This window comes from Podarcis liolepis, assembly GCF_965112155.1.
Source record: "Podarcis liolepis genome assembly, chromosome: 14".
Taxonomy (NCBI): Eukaryota; Metazoa; Chordata; class Lepidosauria; order Squamata; family Lacertidae; genus Podarcis; species Podarcis liolepis.
In genome coordinates this window covers 43,780,079-43,804,432 of record NC_139569.1, presented here as the reverse complement: position 1 = coordinate 43,804,432, position 24,354 = coordinate 43,780,079, and the positions used below count along the sequence as shown (strand labels likewise).

General features: G+C 44.4%; 1 long non-coding RNA gene across 1 annotated transcript in view; it reads right to left on the bottom strand.

The window, feature by feature from the left end:
* Positions 1–16,163: 16,163 nt before the first annotated feature.
* Positions 16,164–24,354, bottom strand: part of LOC310693666 — a 321,657-nt gene continuing 313,466 nt past the window's right edge. The window contains exon 3 of the long non-coding RNA XR_014519296.1: positions 16,164–16,295. This is a non-coding gene — a long non-coding RNA (uncharacterized lncRNA). The remainder of the gene's footprint in view (positions 16,296–24,354) is intronic.

Here is a 24,354-nt window from a genome sequence, read left to right as displayed (position 1 = left end):
CCTCCATCTTTCCCAACATCAGGGTCTTTTCCAGGGAGTCTTCTCTTCTCATGAGGTGGCCAAAGTCTTGGAGCCTCAGCTTCAGGACCTGTCCTTCCAGTGAGCACTCAGGGCTGATTTCCTTCAGAATGGATAGGTTTGATCTTCTTGCAGTCCATGGGACTCTCAAGAGTCTCCTCCAGCACCATAATTCAAAAGCATCAATTCTTCAGCGATCAGCCTTCTTTATGGTCCAGCTCTCACTTCCATACATCACTACTGGGAAAACCATAGCTTTAACTATACGGACCTTTGTTGGCAAGGGGATGTCTCTGCTTTTTAGCGTAATTTAACATAATGGGGCTTATTTCTGAGGGTACATGGATGGGATTGTGCTGCATAGAGCTGGCTAAAGGCAACACAGACCACTTTCTCACCACAGTTTGAAATTCTTCCCCCATACTGCTTCAGGTGCATGCCTTCCAACCTCTCTTGAGAGAAGGCCGTAGGCGCACAACAAAGAGTTCAGTATGGCTATAAACTTTCTAGCCAACTTAAGTCCCTCATTGTGTAGCTGTATTCTTCCCTCGGGAGATGCTGGAGGGCAGAATGCAGATGCACAAGAAAAAGAGTTTAGTGTGGTCATAAACTTTATAACCTTGCTAAGTCCTTTGTCATGCATCTATAAACTAAGCGCAGGGGTCAGCAAACTTTTTCAGCAGGGGGCCGGTCCACTGTCCCTCAGGCCTTGTGTGGGCCCGGACTATATTTTTTGGGGGAAATGAACGAATTCCTATGCCCCACAAATAGCCCAGAGGTGCATTTTAAATAAAAGGACACATTCTACTCATGTAAAAACACGCTGATCCCCAGACCGTCCGCAGGCTGGATTTAGAAGGCAATTGGGCTTTCAACCAAGAACCTCACTGGCTACACTAGGAAGTTATTGATGGAAAACTTCTGAGCCCAGCCGGTTCCAGTGGCTCTCTGCCTGCCAAGGAAGGATTGGAAGCACTGATTATTATTGGGAAAAGGAGGAGGAAGAATTCGAGGATTGTTCCATCAGCACGAACATTTCGGCTTGCCAGGTGAAATGATCTTCCTCTCCCCCCTTGTGTGCTGTTCCAGGAGTTCTCTTGACCCCACCACAGGGCCAATTTGAGGGGAACATGGGGGGGGGGGACCCTGTCTCGCAAATGAAAGTCCTTGCACTGGGCACCCACTGACAGGACTCATTACAGCGGTACCTCGGGTTAAGAACTTCATTCGTTCCGGAGGTCCGTTCTTAACCTGAAACTGTTCTTAACCTGAGGTACCATTTTAGCTAATGCGGCCTCCCGCTGCTGCCATGCCGCCGCCGCACAATTTCTGTTCTCATCCTGAAGCAAAGTTCTTAACCTGAGGTACTATTCTGGGTTAGCGGAGTCTGTAACCTGAAGCGCCTGTAACCCGAGGTACCACTGTAGTTGAATCCCAACCATTCTTATTAATATTATTATTCTCAGGGCTTTTTTTCAGCCTGAACTCACTGGAACTCATTTCTGGCACCTCTCAGGTGGGCGCCATTGCCATTCTCAGAGAACAAAGGAGGTGTTCATAGTGAGTTCCGGCATCTCTTTCTCTAGAAATATAGCCCTGATTATTCTAATTAAGAATAATTTCTTACCCACCCTTCACCAGCAGGTCTCAGGGCATGTTACAACAATTTAAACTTGGGTACTAAAAACAGTTTAAACAACTTACAGTCACAGGAATAGGGCAGGCCCTGAAAGCACATACCTAGGACACAGCGTTCAAAACTCCCATTTGTTAGAAGAAATTATCTTAAGCCAAATGAAACTAGGTATAATAATTGATACTTGGGTATAAAGTTGCATCTGGCAAAAGGTAAGAAAAGGGTTTTTTTTCCTTTTAGAAGCAGAGAAGGAGCTCTGACAGCTACACAGCAACATCTACTCCATCTGGAATGAATAACACCGACTGGAAGAATCCGCGACCAGAAAGAAGAGGAGTTTCAAGAGGACTGGAGGAAATTCAAGGACTATTTGAACAAATATTGTAATATAAAAAAATTGAAATTACTTGAAAGAAACAAATAGGCCTAGGACAAATTAAGTTATAATTAAATAAATGGGGTTCAGAATGTCAAGAAAAGTGAATAAGAGGACAATAATTGGAAATTGTTTTAGTTTAATAATGATATTGGAAAGCTGTTACTTTTAAATTACAAGGAAACTCAGAAGGGAGGGATTTGAGGAAGTCAATCAAGATGTTTTAAAAGTTGGATTTGTGAAGAATTAAGTTTGTTATTATTGTTTATTTGTTTATTTTCCCCCCTTTCCCCCCTCCCTTCCCCCCTTTTTTCCTTTTCTTTTCTTTCTTCTTCTTCTTCTTTTTTTCCCTTTTCTGTTTCTGTGTATTATTCTGCCTTGTGGCTTGTGTTATTATGGTGGAAAAATTTAATAAAAATTTATTTTTAAAAAAATGTAATGAATAACACCAGTTCACAATGTCAGTCCACTCCATTCAATGGATTCATAAGCTGTTAAGTGGTGTTTCTCTCCCCCCCCCCCCAATTGCATGATGCCCTCCCCTTTGTGGGTCCTTTCGTTAACCATTTCCTCCTGCATCTTTTATAATAATCCAAATCTTTTACGTCTCCATTATATCCAAAATTCAACATTAAACTACAACATTCTATACACGGTTACGCTAGAAAAACTCCAAGTCTTAGACGCTCCTTTGGTACTTCCTTTTCACATTCCTAGGAATGTGCTCTCTCCACTGTTTGTTCCTGCAAAAGACAACAACAAGTAATTGTGAGCATGTTATTGATATTTCTATGACGTGCTGTATTTCTGATATACGACTGACGTTCTTGCTGGGCGGGCCTCAGGAAGATCTGCCTGTGGATCAAAAGGTATACAAATTATGGTTTTCTTTTGTTCTGGGTTCTCCTCCCTCCTGCTTGTGGTGAGTGGGGACCTTTTGCAACAGCTTATTTCTGTTAATAAAGATCAGGCTTACTAGCCGCCTTGCTTCCATATACAGTGGTGACCCGCAAGACGGAAAACCCGCTAGACGAAAGAGTTTTCCGTTTTGGAGGTGCTTCGCAAAACGAATCTCCTATGGGCTTGCTTCGCAAGACAAAAATGTCTTGCGAGTTCCTGCTGGTTTTTTCCCCTCCCCCCCTTTTCCTAAGCCGCTAAGCCGCTTATCAGCTGATCCGATCAGCAGATAAGCCGCTAAAAGACGCTAATAGCGCTAATCCGCTAATCCGTCAATGGGCTTGCTTTGCAAGACGAAAAAACTGCTAGACGAAGAGAATCACAGAACAGATTCTTTTCGTCTTGCGAGGCACCACTATACTCTGGTTGGCCTCTGCTTCTTCTCTCCAACCGATAGAGATGAGGAACTCTATACAGGGGCTCTAGAAACCCAACAAAGGAGACAGAGAAATTTCCTTATAACACATTGTTCTAGGCGCGTTTTGCGACAAGGAATTTAATTAGCGTGAGCAGTTTCTGAGCTCTGGGCGCAGTACTGAGTCTAAGATTTTAGATTAAAATTGCAGAGTGGAAGGAAAGGAAGAGCATTTTCTGCCTCCCCACCTCCAGCCACTCTCTGAAGACTGGAGAAGAGACCCTCTTAAGAATATTAGGGGGGCAGGCAGGGGAAGCACGGCTTTGTTTTTTGCAATCTTCAGATGTGGACTAGACCATGTGAAAAATGAATACAGTGAACGCTTGGGCTGCGAACGTGATCCATGCGGGATGCACATTCACAACCCGCAGCGGCGCATCTGCACACGCACGGGTTGCGATTCAGCGTTTCTGCGCATGCGCAACCACCAAAACCCAGAAGTAACCCGTTTCGGTACTTCTAGGTTTTGACGGGTCAGTAACCCAAAAAAACACAACCTGAAGAGTCTGTAACCCAAGGTATGACTGCACAGTGGTACCTCTGGTTATGTACTTAATTCGTTCCAGAGGTCCGTTCTTAACCTGAAACTGTTCTTAACCTGAACCACCACTTTAGCTAATGGGGCCTCCCGCTGCTGCTGCACCACCGCTGTGCGATTTCTGTTCTCATCCTGAAGCAAAGTTCTTAACCCGAGGTACTATTTCTGGGTTAGCGGAGTCTGTAACCGGAAGCGTATGTAACCTGAAGTGTATGTAACCTGGGGTACCACTGTATAAGATTTTAGCTGCCGTTCATTCATTTTCAGCTTTGTATAATAATAATAATAATAATAATAATAATAATAATAATAATAATAATAATTTATATCCTGCCCTCCCCAGCCAAGACTGGGCTCAGGGCGGCTAACAACCAATAATAAAAACTTGATTGAAATACAATTTAAAAAACAAGATTAAAATACAACATTAAAACATTAGGATGCAGCCTCTTCTCAGGAGGAGAAAGGAAAAAGAAAGAGTGGGAGGGAATCAAACTGATTCTAAGCCAAAGGCCAGGTGGAACAACTCTGTCTTACAGGCTCTGCGGAAAGAAATCAGATCCCTCAGGGCCCTGGTCTCAAGAGACAGAGCGTTCCACCAAGTTGGGGCCAGTGCTGAAAAGGACCTGGCTCTGGTTGAGGCTAATCTAACTTCCTTAGGGCCCGGGACCTCTAGGGTGTTGCTATTTATGGATCTTAAGGTCCTCCGTGGGGCATACCTAAAAAAGTGCACCTAGACATTCTGCTGTTGCACCCATAACCTAGGTTTAAGGTGCCATTTATCTCAGTTTGGCTGCTGTTGGAAAGCAGTGACCTTCAGCCTCCACAATTTCCTCAAAGGGGCAAAGCCTACAGAGAAGAGCTGCTGTGCTCATTAGACCTGATGCTCCTGAGCAGATCCTGTTTCTTTTAATAAAGAATTAACTTCACTTACCCCATGTGATTTATTGCTGGCTTACTCCTGACAGCCTGCTTCCGTGAAAGTAAATTTCAATAAGCTTAATGGGACTTTTCTTCTGATTCAGCACCTTTGGGATTGGACTGTCAAGACTGCATTCCTATGAAAAGGTGGGGACTCTATTAAACTCACTGAGATTTACTTCAAAATAAACATGATTTTTTACTTTGATTGCAGTGTGAATAAGGTATGGTCGGGTTATATGTATTATAGGTAAAGGTGAAGGACCCTTGGATGATTTAGTATTGTATGTATATTAAGTAAATTATATAATATAATTATATTTATATGTGTTTTTATCCCAGCATTCCCTCAGATAACATATTTCTCTTCACCACCATTTTTGTGGTCTCAGCAATCCTGTAAGGTAGATCAAGCTAAGGTCTGGTTGAAGGTCACAAAATGAATTTAGTGGCTGAGTGAGGATTTTAATCATGGTTACTCCAGCGCTAGTCCAATCCGCTAACCAGGTGTGGAAAACCATTGGGCCTCCAGATGTCGCTGAATTTACAACTTCAGCCCCAGCAAGCATGGCCAATGACCAGAGATGATGTGAGCTGTAGTTCAGCAACATCTGGAGGGCCATAATATGTGGTCTAAACCACAGAGCCTAGGACTTGCCAATCAGAAGGTCAGCGGTTCAAATCCCCGTGACGGGGTGAGCTCCTGTTGCTCGGTCCCTGCTCCTGCCAACCTAGCAGTTCGAAAGCACATCAAAGTGCAAGTAGATAAATAGGTACCACCTCGGCGGGAAGGTAAACGGCGTTTCCATGCGCTGCTGGCCACATGACCCGGAAGCTGTACACCGGCTCCCTCGGCCAATAAAGCGAGATGAGCGCCGCAACCCCAGAGTCGTCTGCGACTGGACCTAATGGTCAGGGGTCCCTTTACCTTTATCTTTTAAAACTCCCAGAGCCTAGTCCGCTTCCCAGGGAACTCCGAGAATTAGCTATGGGAGGGGAATAGGATTCTTCTAAGAACTCTCTGAACCCTTAACAAACTACAGTTCCCAGGATTCTCTGGGAAAAGCCATGAGTGCTTGAAGTGGCATGATGCTGCTTTAAATCTGCACTATACTGCAGATGGGGCTCAAGTACCAATTTCATATTTCTGTTTCTCTTAACTGAAAACCTTTTTAGATGCTACTTTTGAAAATGAGCTCAGAATGAAATATTTCCACTTCTACATAATAGTCATTCCCCCATCTTTTTCAAAGCCCAGTCACTTCCTCCTGAACAATTAAACCCTTGAGGTTGTGGTTTTATGCTTGTGAGGGGGGTTGGGGTTGGGAATGGTTCAGTCACATAACGCCACATTGACTAGACCTAAACTCTCCATTTTGAATGGAACCAGCCCATGATCATTCTAGAATCATGGACCTGAATGGACACAGGCACTCTTCACTTAAAATTCTAATTAAATTTAAATGGATAAAAAATAGCTTTAAAGATAATTGGGTTTCTTTTTTATTTTTATTTATCAAAAAATAAAATACAAAATAAATATAAAGGAAAGAAACTGAGTCACATGGTTCATTTTACATATACCGTATTTTTCGCTCTATAACACGCACCTGACCATAACACGCACATCGTTTTTAGAGGAGGAAAACAAGGGAAAAAATATTCTGAATGAAACAGTGGACGTATCATTTTTGTGCTTCATGCTGTGGTCACAGACATGTGATCTGATGGTGAATTTGGGGTGACCCAATGCAAAAATCCTGAGAATCCCTGTGGATCCATGCTTTGTAACCACGTTTTTGCACCATTGCAGCCCCAGGCAACAGTGGGTGCGTGATTTTTTGGGGGGGGGACAGGCTGTAGCCATGGACATGCTATGTGCTCTGATGGTGAATTTTGGCTGACCCAATGCAAAGATCCTGAGGATCCATGTGGATCCATGCTTTTTAACCACGTTTTTGCACCATTGCAGCCCCAGGCAACAGTGGGTGCGTGATTTTTTTGGGGGGGGACAGGCTGTAGCCATGGACATGCTATGTGCTCTGATGGTGAATTTTGGCTGACCCAATGCAAAGATCCTGAGGATCCATGTGGATCCATGCTTTGTAACCACGTTTTTGCACCATTGCAGCCCCAGGCAACAATGGGTGTGTGATTTTGGGGGGGCAGGCTGTAGCCATGGACATGCTGTGTGCTCTGATGGTGAATTTGGGGTGACCCAATGCAAAGATCCTGAGGATCCATGTGGATCCATGCTTTGTAACCACATTTTAAGTGGGGAGGGAAGGAAAAACACAGAAGGCTAAGAATGCAGGAGAGGGCTATAACGTGAGGAAAGGAAGGCAAAAGTTTCCCCCCACCCACCCACACAAGCCAGCCAGCGTGCGCTCTCTCTCTCTCTCTCTCTCTCTCTCTCTCTCTCCCTCTCCCTCTCCCTCCCACCAGCATGACAGAAGAAAGCATTTTAACTGCATTAAGAACTATTTAGCAGCGAAACCTAAGCTTTGCCATCCCTTAAGAGGTACAGACACTGTAATCTTCCAGATCGCATGAATTTACAGGCAAAACACTGTTTAAGGATTTCATCCTTTTAAATGGAAGAAAGCATATTTGAATGCTGTGTGTCTCCAAAAACAAAAAGCAAGAAGTCAAATCAGAATTTTAAGCCGAACCTGTAATCTCTCTTCCCTTCACAAACATTGTTCCCTCCGGAGCAGGGAGAGGATAGAACAAAGGACGCTCTGCTTTCCTCTCTTCTTGCCTGGAGGGGAGGGGCTTCCCCTGCTCTTTGTTCCGTTTGAGCAAACACAGTAACGAAACAGAGCAGGGTGGGCAGTAAGACCCTGAGGCAGAATGCAGGAAAGCTGCCACTTCCTCTCTCACGGAGCTCCCTTCTCCCTGAAGCGCGGTTTGATTTTTGCCTCATTTTTCGGCTCCAGGGACCACACATTCGCTGCATAACACGCACAGACATTTCCCCTTCCTTTTTAGGAGAAAAAATCTGCGTGTTATAGAGCGAAAAATACGGTAAATCCCTGCATATTTTACAAAAACTATACCATACAGTATTCCATTATTTAAAAAGGTAAAGGACCCCTGACAGCTAAGTCCAGACGCGAACCACTCTGGGGTTGCAGCGCTCATCTCGCTTTACAGGCCGAGGGAGCCGGCGTTTGTCCACAGACAGTTTTTCCAGGGCATGTGGCCAGCATGACTAGCTGCTTCTGGCGCAACGGAACACCGAAACCAGAGCAGCACACAGAAATGCTGTTTACCTTCCCGCTGGAGCGGTACCTATTTATCTACTTCCACTTTTTGGTGTGCTTTCGAACTGCTAGGCTGGCAGGAGCAGGGACCGAGCAACAGGAGCTCACCTCGTGGGGGGGGGATTCAAACCGTGACCTTTGATTGGCAAGCCCAAGAGGCTCAGTGGTTTAGACCACAGCGCCACCCGCATCCCAAGGTACGTCCGTGCCGGCACTTAAAATCACAGACTTGTAGTCACTGTAACACTGTGGAGCCATTCCATCAATGCCCTTTCTCATCCTGTCCTCTCATGCGCTCCAAAATCTGTTCTGGTAGTTTCCTCCCAAGCCCTATGTTGGGAGATTTCTAATGCTTGATGTTTTTATTATGTTTCTCGATATGCTATAAGCCGCCCAGAGTGACTGGGGAAACCCAGAGCAGATGGGCAGGCTATAAATAATAAAATTTATTATTATTATTATTATTATTAATCCTCCAGAGCAGATTTGGAGAGGGTGTGGAATGTGAGGGGGCAGCAGGAGGAGTCCTATTGTGCAAGTTTAAATCCTTGCAGTGACAGGAAGGTTGCTTAGTGCCACATTGGATACAGCAACAGATATGTAGTTAATGCAATATGTCATTTGGCCTAAAGCAAAACAAATTAAATTTTATTCTTTTTTTAAAAAAATAATGAAAACTTGCCTTTACCAAGGGGATGTGTAGCTTTCCCATAGGACCATACAATTCAGAATGTAGAAATTTCACACCAACAGAAATTTGACTACCAGCATTTTCTTTTACTCAGCGCTGAAATCATCACAGGACTTTGAAGGTTTAGGAGAACAGCTCAGCTAACACAGTCATCCTGAGTCTATCTATGACTCATACTCATGTCCTTTCCTGAGTCTTTTCCTGAATCATTTTGATTATTGCCTTTCTCTCTCTCAGCAGCAGGTCTGTGGGTGGGACTGTTCTGTGTCTTCTTTCTGAAAAGGACTTCTTAGCACTGCAGATGTTTAGTACAAAGATCTGCAAGCCAAAAGCAGGCTTGGCCGACTTTTCCACGGTTTATCTTGAGACCCCCTGGTTCCATTCCTCTCCCCCCACTGCCTCAGCAGAATTATTCTTATTCTTATTATTTTCTGCCCCATCCATCTGACTGGGTTGCCCCAGCCACTCTGAGCAGCTTACAACATATATAAAAACATAATAAAAAATTAAACATTAAAAAGCTTCCCTATACAGGGCCGCCTTCAGATGTCTTCTAAAAGTTATATAGTTCCCCATCTCCTTGACATCTGATGGGAGTGCGTTCCAAAGGGCAGGTGCCACCACCAAAAAGGCCCTCTGCCTGGCTCCCAGTAGCTTCACTTCTTCCAGTGAGGGAACCACCAGAAGGCCTTTGGTGCTGGATCTCAGCGTCTGAGCTGAATTTGTTAAATTTCTATATGCCACTCTAAAGTCCTAATGTAGGAAATGTTCAGTAAATGTACTATAGAGAAGTGATGACCTGGTTGGAAGAAGAGACAGTCTTCTAACAATACAGAAGAAAGCAAATCCAGTGGCATAGTGAGGAGGGTGTTGTGGTGGTGGCAGGTGTCCATCGGGACTGAAAGGGTCATACACACACCAATACGTTCCAGATCTCTTTCATCTGTACCACACCGACTTGCATTTATTCGTGCAAGGTTCAATGTCCTTCCATCGAACCTGCTGAGCCACAGATTTTCCAAGGGTTTGGTGTCTCCGCTATGTGTGTGTGACGGGAAAACTGTTGAATCTCTTCCACATATAATGTTCAACTGTCCCCTACATAGCATTGCCAGGACTAAATTCCTGGGTCCTGCTTTATAGCGCTTGGTTGGCAGGCCTGTTGAGTTACACGCCGCACTACTTTTGCAGGATACAGATCCTTCTGTAACTCTGCAGGTGGCGAGATTCCTGAACGCGGTTATCTCACACACAAAAACCACCAAAAAACAACAACATCAAAAACTAATCGGACAGTTATGATGAGAGTGCATGTCGGATCTCGTCTTCAGTTTTCCTTTTCTGCGATCCGTCCCTTGGAGCTCTCCGGGCCCCAAGCTGTTATTTGGCTCTGCTCAATGACCCACCCTTGCATCGTGGTGTTCACCTTCTGGTGTCGAATATATCGGTCTTTATGCCTCTGTCCTTTTATGTTTGTACATATTTTATAGGCTAATAGCCGTAAATAAATAAATAAATACGTTCCAAATTATATTTGGATTTTAATGGTCAGCTGCTTCGGGAGCCATTCTTGGCTGGAAAGCAGGGAATAGGTTTAATGAATAACTGTTGCTCATAGGATGCAGTGGGGATTGGTGTCCATTGGGACTGGCAGGGCAAAAAGAATGGAGGTCACCAGTAGGTGGCGCCAAAGCCAAACTCATTCTAGTTATGCCCCCATCCTTTTCCTCCTTGCCAAATTCCTAAAGGACACCACTAAGGCTCATTTTGCTTTTATCTAATTATAGATAAACATTTGTTCAGTTTATCTGATTTAACTTTTGTTGCTTGTGTGCTGTTTATGCTTATTTTAGCTTTTGCCAATTTGATATAGCTATGCAGTTCTCTTAAACTTTTTGTTTTCTGCTGGCCTGATTACTAGGCATGAATAAAAAAGAACTTCAGTTCTGGATGCAAATACAACAAAGGATGCCTTTCACGAAAATAAAGCTAGGAAACGGAATGTAGTAGAGTCACAGAAATTGTGTCTCTGTTCCTGTTATTTAATTTGGGCAAATCTCTCAAACCAACCTGCACAATTTATAGTCCCCAGACAAGCTCTTCCATTGGAACCTTTGCTTGGTAGTTTGGGGCGTTTTGCTATGCACTCGTTGGAGGAAAGTTTTGCTGTAAGCGTCAAGCTTGTGCCCCAGGGAAGTCATTCTTATAGTACCGCATGAGATCTCTGTTTGACTAAGCTCAGTGAATCTTTGCAGAGGGGGAAGGAAAGCTCTGCATACTTTCCGAGCCTGGGAAATCCCAGTTGCCTGGTTATCAAGGCATCTAAAATGTTGATACTGACACCTAGTGGTTTAAACATAGCTGATGCCTAGGAGAGCGCAAAATATGGTCTGAAGCTCAACATCAAAAAAAGAAGATCATGGCCACTGGTCCCATCACCTCCTGGCAAATAGAAGGGGAAGAAATGGAGGCAGTGAGATATTTTACTTTCTTGGGCTCCATGATCACTGCAGATGGCGACAGCAGTCACAAAATTAAAAGACGCCTGCTTCTTGGGAAAAAAGCAATGACAAACCTAGACAGCATCTTAAAAAGCAGAGACATCACCTTGCCAACAAAGGTCTGTATAGTAAAAGCTCTGGTTTTCCCAGTAGTGATGTATGGAAGTGAGAGCTGGACCATAAAGAAGGCAAATCGCCGAAGAATTGATGCTTTTGAAATATGGTGCTGGAGGAAACTCTTGGGAGTCCCATGGACTGCAAGAAGATCCAGCCTCTCCATTCTGAAGGAAATCAGCCCTGAGTGCTCACTGGAAGGGCAGATCCTGAAGCTGAGGCTCCAAGACTTTGGCCACCTCATGAGAAGAGAAGACTCCCTGGAAAAGACCCTGATGTTGGGAAAGATGGAGGGCACAAGGAGAAGGGGGCAACAGAGGACGAGATGGTTGGATAGTGTTCTCGAAGCTACAAACATGAGTCTGACCAAACTGTGAGAGGCAGTGGAAGACAGGAGTGCCTGGCGTGCTCTGGTCCATGGGGTCATGAAGAGTCGGACACGACTAAACGACTAAACAACAACAACAACAAGGCTGCAAACCTAGCACAACGACCTCTGAGTAAAGGTAAAGCTTAAGCTAATAGGACTCACTTCTCAGTAGACATGGTTAGAACTGTGTTGTTAATCTTAGAATTGCAGAAATGGAAGGGACCACAAGGTTCATGTAGTCCAAACTCCTGCAGTGCAAGAGGCTGCAAGAAAAGGAGCAGTGCCGCCCCACAAAAATCTGGAGTCAGAAAGAGAACCAGGAGGGAGAGCCCAATCCATAACGAAAACATAGCATAGATGTTATGACAGTGAGATAGAGCTGTTTGACCGTGGAATGGATTTCCGAAGAAGGTGGTGGAATCTCCTTGGAGGTTTTTAAGCAGAATTTTATGCAAGAATTCGGAGGGCTTGACTTTTTCTTATTTGTAACCCATTTTTCTTTTCTTTGTTATCTCTCACATACAGGGCCGGATTTAGGTTTGATGAGGCCCTAAGCTACTGAAGGTAATGGGGCCCTTTATATGTGATATTTTAGGGAGCAGGCTAGCAGGCAGGGCCCATTGCTTACATCATAGGAGCCTACACAACACAAAACACTGCTACTGTATGTAGGTTTTATTTTGGTTGTTTTTTATCTTAGATTTTGGAAATGTACATCCAGAGTTTTCTTCCTTTAATTTTTTGGGGGGCCCCAAAGAAAGTAGGGCCCTAAGCTGTAGCTTGTTTAGCTTATACAGTGGTACCTCGGGTTAAGAACTTAATTCGTTCTGGAGGTCTGTTCTTATCCTGAAACTGTTCTTAGCCTGAAGCACCACTCTAGCTAATGGGGCTTCCTGCTGCCGCTGCACCACTGCTGCGCCGCCGCTGCACGATTTCTGTTCTCATCCTGAAGCAAAATTCTTAACGCAAGGTAATATTTCTGGGTTAGCAGAGTCTGTAACCTGAAGCGTATGTAACCCGAGGTACCACTGTACGTAAATCCGGCACTGCTCACATACCACACAAAATTGCACACCATGAAACTTCAGTTTGCATTCCTGAGTCGTATTTATTGGATACATGCAGTGGTTTTGAGGGGAGAAGGAAAGAGTCGTTGTTTATTTAGAGTTTTTACTTAACCCAAATTGGATGTTGAACTTTTTGTCCTGGATATAAATGTCTGCTGTTTTTCTTGTGAGAGGCAGGTGTGTTCTTTTCTTCATTTCCCATCAGTTCTAAGATGGAGCAAAACAGAACTGTAACCATTGATATGGCTATAACATTAATGTATGACAGCTGATTTTGTACTTTTGTACTCTCTTTATTTTGAAATAAATAAATAAATAATTTTAAACAGCCAAGGACAAAAACAGATTAGTTTTTAGAACTTTGTATAAAACCTGAAATGAAGGAACTAGCTTGTTGGGTGGGAGCCAGCACCGAGAAGGCCCTGCCTATAGTGCCCATCACCCTAATGGATCTTAATGGCAGGCACCCAAGGTGGGTCTCGGAAACTGATCTTAAAACATGGGCAGGTTCATAGGTGTTGGCTATCTATAGATGTTGTGCCCTTCCCCAAACAAACACCCTATGGCTTTTGAATCGGTGAAGGAATAAATGAATACACCAACCTCACATTTCCTTTTGAAATCCTAGGAAGTATGCAGCTGGTAACTCCTCCTTGCAAGATTATCTGCAGCACTTCACATGTGCACAAAATGCCAGCTTAGACAAAACAAAAAATGGGATAATTTGTTGCTATAAAGGTAAAGGGACCCCTGACCATTAGGTCTAGTCGTGACCGACTCTGGGGTTGCGGCGCTCATCTCACTTTACTGGCCGAGGGAGCCGGCATACAGCTTCCGGGTCATGTGGCCAGCATGACTAAGCTGCTTCTGACGAACCAGAGCAGCGCATGGAAACGCCGTTTACCTTCCCGCTGCAGTGGTACCTATTTATCTACTTGCACTTTGACGTGCTTTCGAACTGCTAGGTTGGCAGGAGCAGGGACCGAGCAACGGGAGCTCACCCCGTCGCGTGGATTCGAACCGCCAACCTTCTGATCAGCAAGTCCTAGGCTCTATGGTTTAACCCACAGCGCCACCTGCATCCCGTTGCTATAGAACAGAGCTTTATTTTTACCGTATCATTAACAGTTAATGTTAATAAAAGTGAGCAATGTGGGTCACACAGGAAAATAAATTGCGAACATTTATTGTTTGTGACAATGGGAAGCCTTCCTAACCAATTTCTGGAAAGATTTAGAAACAGAAACTCAGAAGTGAGACAGGATCTTTCCTGTGCAACCTTGTAGTTTTGCCAGCAGAGGGCAAACACGGCACACTTCATGGTGGAAGAGGACAATGTATGTCACTGGATCAAGTTTCAATGAGGAAACCAGGCAAGGACATAAACACTTGCCCACACATAAATGATAAATTACACCTAATTACACTGACCTGGGAAGAAAGGAGTCCCATTGATATCGACGGCACCCTTTCCAAATGAACATGCTTAGCAAGGGACGAGTCATTTCATTTAAATCAGGGTTGAGGAAACCGTGGCCCTCCAAAAGTTTGACTCCCATCGCTGAGCATTGGCCATGATGTTGGCTGAGGCTTCTGGGTATTGAAGTCCATCAACTTTTGCCACAGGCTCCCCAATCCTGATTTAAGTGAATGACTCATTTAACAGTTTTCGTCCCTCGTTGCTGCCATGCAGATTTATATTAGTGTTTTTATGTTCTGCATTTTAGCTTTAGAAATGCTTTCGATTATGGCTTTGATATTATATTCACCCCCATCCTCTGATGAATTGGCGAAGGACAAGCTATAAATGCACCAAATAAATAACAAATACATCTCGTATCAAGGGTCAGTAAAGTAGAGACTACAAGCCCAGAATTATTTGAGAGAATCTTGCTGGAAGGTGTCCAGAGTGGCTGGGGAAACCCAGCCAGGTGGGTGGGGTATAAATAATAAAATTATTACTCTTAAAGGTACAGTAGTGTGTGGGTACACAAGGGACGTGGGTGGCGCTGTAATCTAAACCACAGAGCCTAGGGCTTGCTGATCAGAAGGTCGGCGGTTCGAATCCCCGCGACGGGGTGAGCTCCAGTTGTTCTGTCTCAGCTCCTGCCAACCTAGCGGTTTGAAAGCACGTCAAAGTGCAAGTAGATAAATAGGTACCACTCTGGCGGGAAGGTAAATGGCGTTTCCATATGCTGCTCTGGTTCGCCAGAAGCGGCTTAGTCCTGCTGGCCACATGACCCGGAAGCTGTATGCCGGCTCCCTTGGCCAATAAAGCAAGATGAGCACCAGAACCCCAGAGTCATCCGCAACTGGGCCTAACAGTCAGATGTCCCTTTACCTTTACCTAGTGTGTGTATAGAGCCTTAAGCAGATCTCTTTCTCTCTGTGGCATTTACTAGTGAAAGCAAATGTGATGCAGTGACTAGGCTCCTAGACCAGAATGTGGGAAACCCAGGTTCCAATCACTGGTCAGCTATGAAGCTCACCTGGTGGCTTTAAAAACATGTCCCTCTGCTTTAGTCCATCCTTCTTCATAGCATTGTAGTGAGGCTGAAAAGCCTCCTTCTGCTCCTCGTGAAAGATGGATCACAAAAACAATTAAGAAGAATGGCATGCATGCCTGCGATGGGTTATTTTTTTGGTCTCATTTCCTATTTCCTGTATCATCAGTGAACACACCTTCCTGCCACTCAACCACAGTGCTGAGATCTAATTAAAAGCATGTCTAACCTCTTATTAAGATTGGTGCTAAGTGCTGCTGCGGGCAGGGCCATACCTCTCGGAAAGGGCACGTGCTATGCATGCATCAGGTTCCACATTTCATCACCTGTATCCAAACAAATCTCATCCTGAGACCCTGGAGAACCGTAACTCATCAGGACAGAAAGTGCTAGGCAAGGTGGAACAGTGGGCAGACTGCAAATGAGGTTGCTTCCATTCTCTCCAATATTCTCCGATGAAAATAGGGATGTCCCATTCCATGGGCAGCTTCCAACATATATAAAAGCCCAACAAAACATTAAACATTAACCATTAAAAAAAAACCACTTCCCTATACAGGGCTGCCTTCCAGATGTCTTCTAAAGGTTGTATAGGGTGAGACGTGGGCGGCGCTGTGGGTTAAACCACACAGCCTAGGACATGCCAATCAGAAGGTCGGCGGTTTGAATCCCCACGACGGGGTGAGATCCCGTTACTCGGTCCCTGCTTCTGCCAACCTAGCAGTTCGAAAGCACATCAAAGTTCAAATAGATAAATAGGTACCGCTCCGGCGGGAAGGTAAACGGCGTTTCCGTGCGCTGCTCTGGTTCGCCAGAAGCGGCTTTGTCGTGCTGGCCACATGACCCAGAAGTTGTACGCTGGCTCCCTCGGCCAGTAAAGCGAGATGAGCACCGCAACCCCAGAGTCGGGCACGACTGGACCTAATGGTCAGGGATCCGTTTAACTTTAAAGGCTGTATAATCACAATTGTGAAAATCCACCACACTGATCCGCTCGGGGGGCATATTGTCACCCCCCCAGTGATGACACCCAGGACGAACTGCACCCCCTGCACGCCTCTTGCGACGCCCCTGCCAAGACCTGCTTTAAAGCCTTACATGGCCTGGGACCCAAATACCTGAAGGAATGCCTAGGACCAGTGGCGTAGCGTGGGTTGTCAGCACCCGGGGCAAGGCAAGTAATTTGCGCCCCCTAACCCCTAACCTGCCGCCGCTGCCAGCTTCTTCTTGTTGCTGCCTGGTCTGGTCTGGTGTGGTTCTCTCCCGCACTCAGCGCTGCGCTGGGCGGCCGCTGCACTGTCCCTCTCCCAGATAGTCCCTTGCTCTCTCTCCGCACCGCATGCCTGGCACCCCCCCTCCACAGTGGGCGCCGACCCGGCGGCTCGGATCGGATTCGCACAGCCAGCACTGCAGTGAGAGAGAGTGAGTGAGCCAGGTAGGGGCAGAGAGCTGAGAGTGCGAGCGCCCCCCCGGATGTTGCACCCGGTGCGGCTGGCCCCCCCTGCACCCCCCACGCTACGCCACTGCCTCAGACCATACAAGCTTGCTCATGCATTAAATTCTTTCAATGAGATCCTTCTCTGAGTTCCATCAGTTGATGCAGTGCATTGTGTATCTACAAGGCCTTTTCTGTGGTGGCAACTCAACTTTGAAATGCTTTCTCTGCGGAGGTTCCAGTTAGGGCTGCTACTGAAAAACTGTATCTCCGTTTTTTGTCTTTGTCTCTTCCCTTACATGGAGAATCAATTGAATAATAATAATAATAACTAGTCCTTTGTTGCGGCATCATCACATAATGTGTCTCCCAGACCCACCCTGTCACCACTGGTGTCAGGGATGAAGACAGGGAAAACACAATGTCATGGTGCCTGTTCACATTCAAAGCTGAACCTACCAAATCCACATTTTCCTAAAACATAGCCATTCCCTGAAATTTGCAACACAGTTCTCCACCTAAGTAAATGCATCTATCAGTGAAAATAAAATACAGAGCTGCATAATATTGGGGGAAATTGTTTTACAAAAATGTGGGCGTTAGGCAAAACTGCATACAAAAAAGGGGTTATTAGGATAAATGCACCCTAAAATTCTGACAAGTTTTCATTATTCTTATTTTATTATTTATTGACTTTCTATATCGCCCTATACCCAGTAGTCTCAGGGTGTTTCAGAGAACCAATAAATGCAGTTCATGAGCATTTATTATGTTTTGCTTTGCTTTTTTAAAAAAACAACAGCTATCAAATTGCTGCAGAAATGGGGGAAACTGAATTTGAGATTGGAAAAATGATAAGCCAAGAGAACAAAAATTGGCAGGTCTTTCCATCCTTAGCCACAGCAACACAGGGTAAGTGATCTTACAAAAGTGAGGAAAAGATTTCACACGGGGCTGCCATGTTTAGCCCAAGCCACATGTTAATTGTAGCTCCACTCTGTCCCTTGTGTTGCCTGTTACGTCATTCTGTATTTTATGTGAGCAAGCCCTTTGTTGTGCAATTTGTGTAACATTAATATTTATTTATTTTTAATCCCTGTGGGCTTTTAGTCAGTGTTGCTTCTGAGCAGATTTCTTACCTTGTTTACTCAGTCTGAAACTCCAGTGAGCTGTATTTACGTAACAGAAGAAAACACCCCTACCAGTAATTTAACACCACCTATTTGTTGTGTAACCATCCTAGGATAAGAAGTTAACAATCCATAAAAGCAGCAAAGATGTGGTATGTGTCCGCATACACATGCACTAAGACTGCATCATATTTACTTTGTTTTATTGTAGTGGATAATCAGTTTTAGTAGACCACTTAGTTGCACCTTGATAGTAGTAGCAGAAGCAGTAAGAGAAATCCAGGCTTTTACATTTCTCTTATAAATAATCTTGTAGCATATCCAGAAACAATTTAATAAACGCATTACAGAATTTAAAACTACAGTTTGTTAGTTGTACTTGGTGCACAGATAGTTCACAACACAGGCTGGAGATGCAAAGAGGTAGAAGGAATGTTTTTTCATATGTGGTGGTCTTGTAAAAGGGTAAAAGAGTATTGGGAAATGATCTATAATGAATTGAAAAAAATGTTTAAAAGTACTCCCCCCCAAAAAAACCCCAACCAGAGTCCTTTCTATTGGGGAGAATTCAGACTGAAATTCCCAGGTGTCAAAAAAGGTTATTTATGTATGCCACTACTGCAGCCTGTGTTTCGTTAGCCCAAAAATGGAAAACGAGCGAGGTCCCAACCAAAGAAGAGTGGCAACTTAAGTTGACAGAATATGCACAGCTTGCAGACTTAACATATAGAATAAGATAACAAGAAGAACATACTGTACATTTAAAGAAGATTGGAAAAGATTTAATAAATATATGAGAAATAACTGTGTACAGCTGAAAATGCTGGCAGCATTAAGATAAATTCAACGGTGTAAATAAGTTTTGATGGAGGTAATAATGGAATTGGGGACATGGGTGGCGCTGTGGTCTAAACCATGGAGCCTCTTGGGCTTGCCGATCAGGAGGTCGGAGGTTCGAATTCCCATGACAGGGTGAGCTCCCATTGCTCGGTCCCAGCTGCTGCCAACCTAGCAGTTTAAAAGCACCCCAAAAAGTGCAACTAGATAAATAGGTGCCGCTTCGGTGGGAAGGTAAATGGTGTTTCTGTGCGCTGATCTGGTGTCGGTGTTCCGTTGCACCAGAAGCGGCTTAGTCACGCTGGCCACATGACCTGGAAAAACTGTCTGGACAAACGCCGGCTCCCTCAGCCTGTAAAGTGAGATGAGCGCCACAACCCCAGAGTCGTTCGTGACTGGACTTAACTGTCAGGGGTCCTTTACCTTTTTAAATAATGGAATACTGTATGGTATAGTTTTTGTAAAATATGCAGGGATTTATAAGTAAAATGAACCTTGGAAATAGAAGAAAGGAAGTCATCGATATCTTAAGGATGTAAAAAGAAGGACTTTAAATTGTAAAATTTAATAAAAGTTATTTTTAAAAAGATAGTTCAAGACACACGGACCAAATAAAATAAGTGTTAAGTTGTGGGTGAACATATCGGACGACACAGCAATTCTTCAAACAGCTCTTATTTATTCAGAGGCCAGAACTGAACTGAACTGAGGGGTTCAGTCAGCCTGCTTATATAGAGCTGCAGTACAACATTACTGTAACAACTTTCTAAAACTATCCAATCACTGAACGTCACTTTCAATCCTTCATTTGCATAACTATGGTATCTACAGTATCCCCCTGCTGGCCCAGGGTGAGAACTTCAGTACATAACACCAAGACAGTCTTGGTATGGCACAAGGTAGAGAGAGTTAGAGGAGCCTGCTGGATCAGAAAGATTCATCTAGTCCAGGGATGGAGCACCTGTTGCCCTCCAGATGTTGCACCAGAGCCCACATCATCCCTGATCACTGACCATGTTGGCTGGGGCAAAAGGAGTTGTAGACCAATAACAGAGGTCAGCAAACTTTTTCAGCAGGGGGCTGGTCCACTGTCCCTCAGACCTTATGGTGGGCCGGACTATATTTTGGAAAGAAAAAAAATGAACGAATTCCTATGACCCACAAATAACCCAGAGATGCATTTTAAATAAAAGGGCACATTCTACTCATGTAAAAACACCAGGCAGGCCCCACAAATAACCCAGAGATGCATTTTAAATAAAAGGGCACATTCTACTCATGTAAAAACACGCTGATTCCTGGACCGTCCACGGACTAGATTTAGAAGGCGATTGGGCCGGATCTGGCCCCTGAGCCTTAGTTTGCCTACCCATAACCAACAACATCTGGCAGGTGCCAGGTTCCCAATCCCTGATCTAATCCTGTTTCCTTCAGTGGGAAATAAGTAGACACTTATTTCCAGCCCCAGGAAGTACGTGAAATTCTTGCATTTCTGCATAGATTTCTATGGTTCAAGGGGGTTTCACCTCACTGAAACGCTACATCAGATTTTTTCTCTTCCCCTGCTGTAAAACAGGTGGCTGGGCAGGCAACTGCTCTGGCGTCCGAACTTCATATGGAAAACTATGACATATACACACAAGTTTTAAAGGTGATACATCAAGGGAGATGCTGCATTTTAACATAGCTCCTGGCCCTCTTGTAAACAAGTACAGAGATCAAGCTTGAGGATGTGAACTATAGAGTTTCAGCCTGAATATGAGGGATAAGGATTGATTGATCTGAGAATTTATAAACTGCTCTGCATTCAGACACTAGCCGAAAAGTGTGTAGAAAAATATAAAACATAATGCAGATCATGAAACAGTTTTTATTTTCTAAAGAATTGCCACCGCTGCTATATAAGATTTGTGCATATTAAAATTGTTTCAATAATGGGTGTTTGGAATCTCCTTCTTATGATGGTTTCTGTAGAAGGATGTGCCAGCTTATCTGAGACAGTCCATCCGTACTGAAAAACTGTCAATTAAAGTTGTCATCCAAATAGGAAATCATTACAACATGGGAAAACCTAGTCCATGAAATTATGAAACTCCTTTCTTGTCTGATGAGTCATATCCTGCCCTTTCCCTCCCTGCCTATAATCCCTAGTCAGACTTTCCTTAATATATTATCCAGGGCTTGATTTCAGCCTCAAAAACTGTTGTCAACACTAGGGCTCAACTTGGGAACCTGTAATGTTATAATAATAATTATGTTACTGTAACCTACAATAAACTAAGGGCATACCATATTTTTCCGTGTACAACACCCTCCCCCGTGTATAAGACGAACCCTATTTTTGGGGACTCCAAATTAAGAAACTGGGGGGAGATTGCCCACAGTTGTTAAGCTTTTTTTGGGTGGGGGAATTACCCAGACTTGTTTTGGGGGGGAATGCACAGAGTTGTTGAGCTTCTTTTGGGGGGATTAATGACAGTAGCTCCAAAGCCACAAATCACCCGCCCAATCGTCGCTGAATATCTCCTGCTTGCGGCTGCCAACCATCGCCCACCCACCCCCTGCACTATCCGCGTATAAGACGACCTCCAATTTTAAACATTTTTTTATAATAAATGAACCTTGTCTTATACACAGAAAAATACAGTACATATTAGCTTATTTCCAGTCCATGTCAGTTTTGCAAATGTTCATTCATAAGTCTGTTCCATTTCATGTAAATCTGCAATTTGTTAAAGAATCTACACACAAATTTGTATATAAATATATATACAGTATATTATCCTAGGTACAATGCTTTTTTCTAGAAAAATAGGTGCTGGTACTCGCCATAAAGTTGTTACAACAAATGCCACACTTTTTAACAACAACAAAAAGCGGTGCTGGTACTGCATACTCTTGAGTAGCCCCTGAAAAAAGCACTCCATAAGATACCTATTTTATTTTAACTGGTATATTTCTAAACATGTTCTGTTCTGAAATATGAATTCTTAATGTTTTTTGTTCTGGGTTTTCTTTAGCTGAGAACTGGATTGCAGAAGTTGGAGAAGTATGAAATCTGAAGGATAATGATGCTCCAAGCTGCACAGCTCCTCCTCAAGGTGCAAATCAGGCAAATTCTAACAATGGACAAGCTTCACAATCACAAGGAATACTTGATGTGTTGCATTTTAGATGGATATTTAAGATGTTTTGAGCGTACTCTGAAAAAATGCTAAATGTGAACGTGTCAAACATGTTTTTGCAGATGCATAGAATTGTGTCTTTCTAGACACAATTCAAATTGTTGGTGCTGACCTTTAAAACCCCAAATGGCCTCAGCCCAGTATACCTGAAGAAGCGTCTCCACCCCCATCGTTCAGCCCAGACACTGAGGTCCAGCGCCGAGGGTCTTCTGCTGGTTCCCTCACTGCAAGAAGCTAGAGAACCAGGAAGAGGGCCTTCTCAGTAGTGGCGCCTGCCCTGTGGAATGCCCTCCCATCAGATGTCATGGAGATAAAGAAATACATAACTTTTAGAAGACATCTGAAAGCAGCCATGTATGGGGAAGTTTTTTATGTTTGATGTTTTATAATGTTTTGATATATGCTGTAAGACGCCCAGAGTGGCTGGGGAACCCAGCCAGATGGGCAGGGTATAATAATAATAATAATAATAATAATAATAATAATAATAATAATAATAAACAACTTGGCCCTTAGGGACATGCAGGGTCACTGGTAGGCCTGTAACTCTGCTGGGATAGCCAAGTGGCAACTGTATGGACAGGTTTCCAGGGCCAGTCTCTAGGCAGCTGTCATGATCAAGACAGGAGCTGGGAGTCTGATGTCAGGACTTGTGCCAGAGGGCAAAAACTGGCACCCAGAGCTTGCAAACAAAGTCAGGAATCAAAGGTGAAACACAACACAGAACAAAGAACACTTATATTGCCCAAGAAAAACCCTCGCTCAAACAGGAAGCCCAAGGAGAGCTCTGGGTTTTAGGTTTTCCTAGATCACTCTCTGATGAGCCACCTCCTGGACAGCTTACCTGGCTGTGGTGGCTTTGCTGAGAAAGTTGGGTCTATAGTGTGACTAGGAGAACATAAGAAAAGCTGGGGCAGTGGTAGAAGGATTGAGTAGTTTATTGGGGCAGATACGTCTCAGGATATTTCCAATCTTAAGTGTACGCTTGTTGACTTGAAAGTAAGTTCTGCGGAACTGGACTTACCTGCATTCTTAAGATTACAGTTCTAAAATTATAAAAGGCATACGGGTAAGCAATGAGGAAGAGTAAGTCATGAAACAAATACTGTCTCTAGAGGAGAGGCCAGGGGATACCGTTTTGGGTGTGAGCAGCTTATACTGAGCTCCTCAAAGCAGATTTAAAAATTTAAATTGTGAGTCACACTGGAGGAAGAGACGCCAGCCAAGGGCTTTGTTGTTGTGAGAACAAACTGAAACAAGCTTGGTGACTGTGTGTTTGTGTCAAGCACAGTGGACCTCACAGTAACCCAACTCTTCTGACCTACTTAAATAAATACAGTGGTACCTTGGGTTAAGTACTTAATTCGTTCCGGAGGTCCGTACTTAACCTGAAACTGTTCTTAACGTGAAGCACCACTTTAGCTAATGGGGCTTCCTGATGCCACTGCACCTCCGGAGCACGATTTCTGTTCTCATCCTGAAGCAAAGCTCTTAACCTGAAGCACTATTTCTGGGTTAGCAGAGTCTGTAACCTGAAGCGTATGTAACCTGAAGTATATGTAACCCGAGGTACCACTGTACTAGCTGCTTACCACTTGTAATGGCTATGAGTTACTCGTGCGTAAACTGGTGCCTCTCTAGGCTAATTTGCCTTGTTAAACCTTTCTGACTGCACAGCCCTTGCTCATCGCGGCTGCCTCAGTCGCTGGCAGAATCCGTCAGTGGGCGTTTCTTGAACCTCTTCCAACATAAAAGTTGTTTGACACCCAGTCTCCTCCTCCTCTCACTGCGCGGGAGTCTTCTGCGCAGGGAAGGCGTGGGTAGCGGAGGACCTGGGCTCTCCTCACTGATGTCCAGTGAAGAGTCCTGGAGCCCTCTCTCTGCTTCCCCCATCTGCCCCCCTTTCTCCCTGGTGTTGCGCTGATTGGCTTCCCCCTCCACTGAGCTGTTTCTCCCCCTGCTGCTGGGTCCTTCGCCAGCATCATCTGGGAGCCTCCCCTTCGCCTCTCGCTCTGATGTCAGTTCCCTGACACCACTCTTCTGAGCAGTCATGAGTTCTATCTTCAGGGCTACCGGGGTCTGTTTGGATTAGAGCAAAGTGGACACGATACGTCTTCCTGGGAACATCAGAGCCTGCTGAATCAGGGCAGGATCCCACCCAGTCCAGCATCCTGTTCTCACAGTGGCCAACCAGAAGCTTATGGTAAACCCCAAAGCAGGACCTGATTGCAACACTACCTACCTACTTGCAATTTCCAGCAACTGGCACCCAGGGACCCACTGCCCCTGTAATCTTTGCTTTATTTACAAGAGGAGAATAAATAGAGGCAAGCAGGCGCTGCTGCAACAAGGCAGTAGAACCCTAGGAAAAGGTCCTGCAACAGAACGTATTG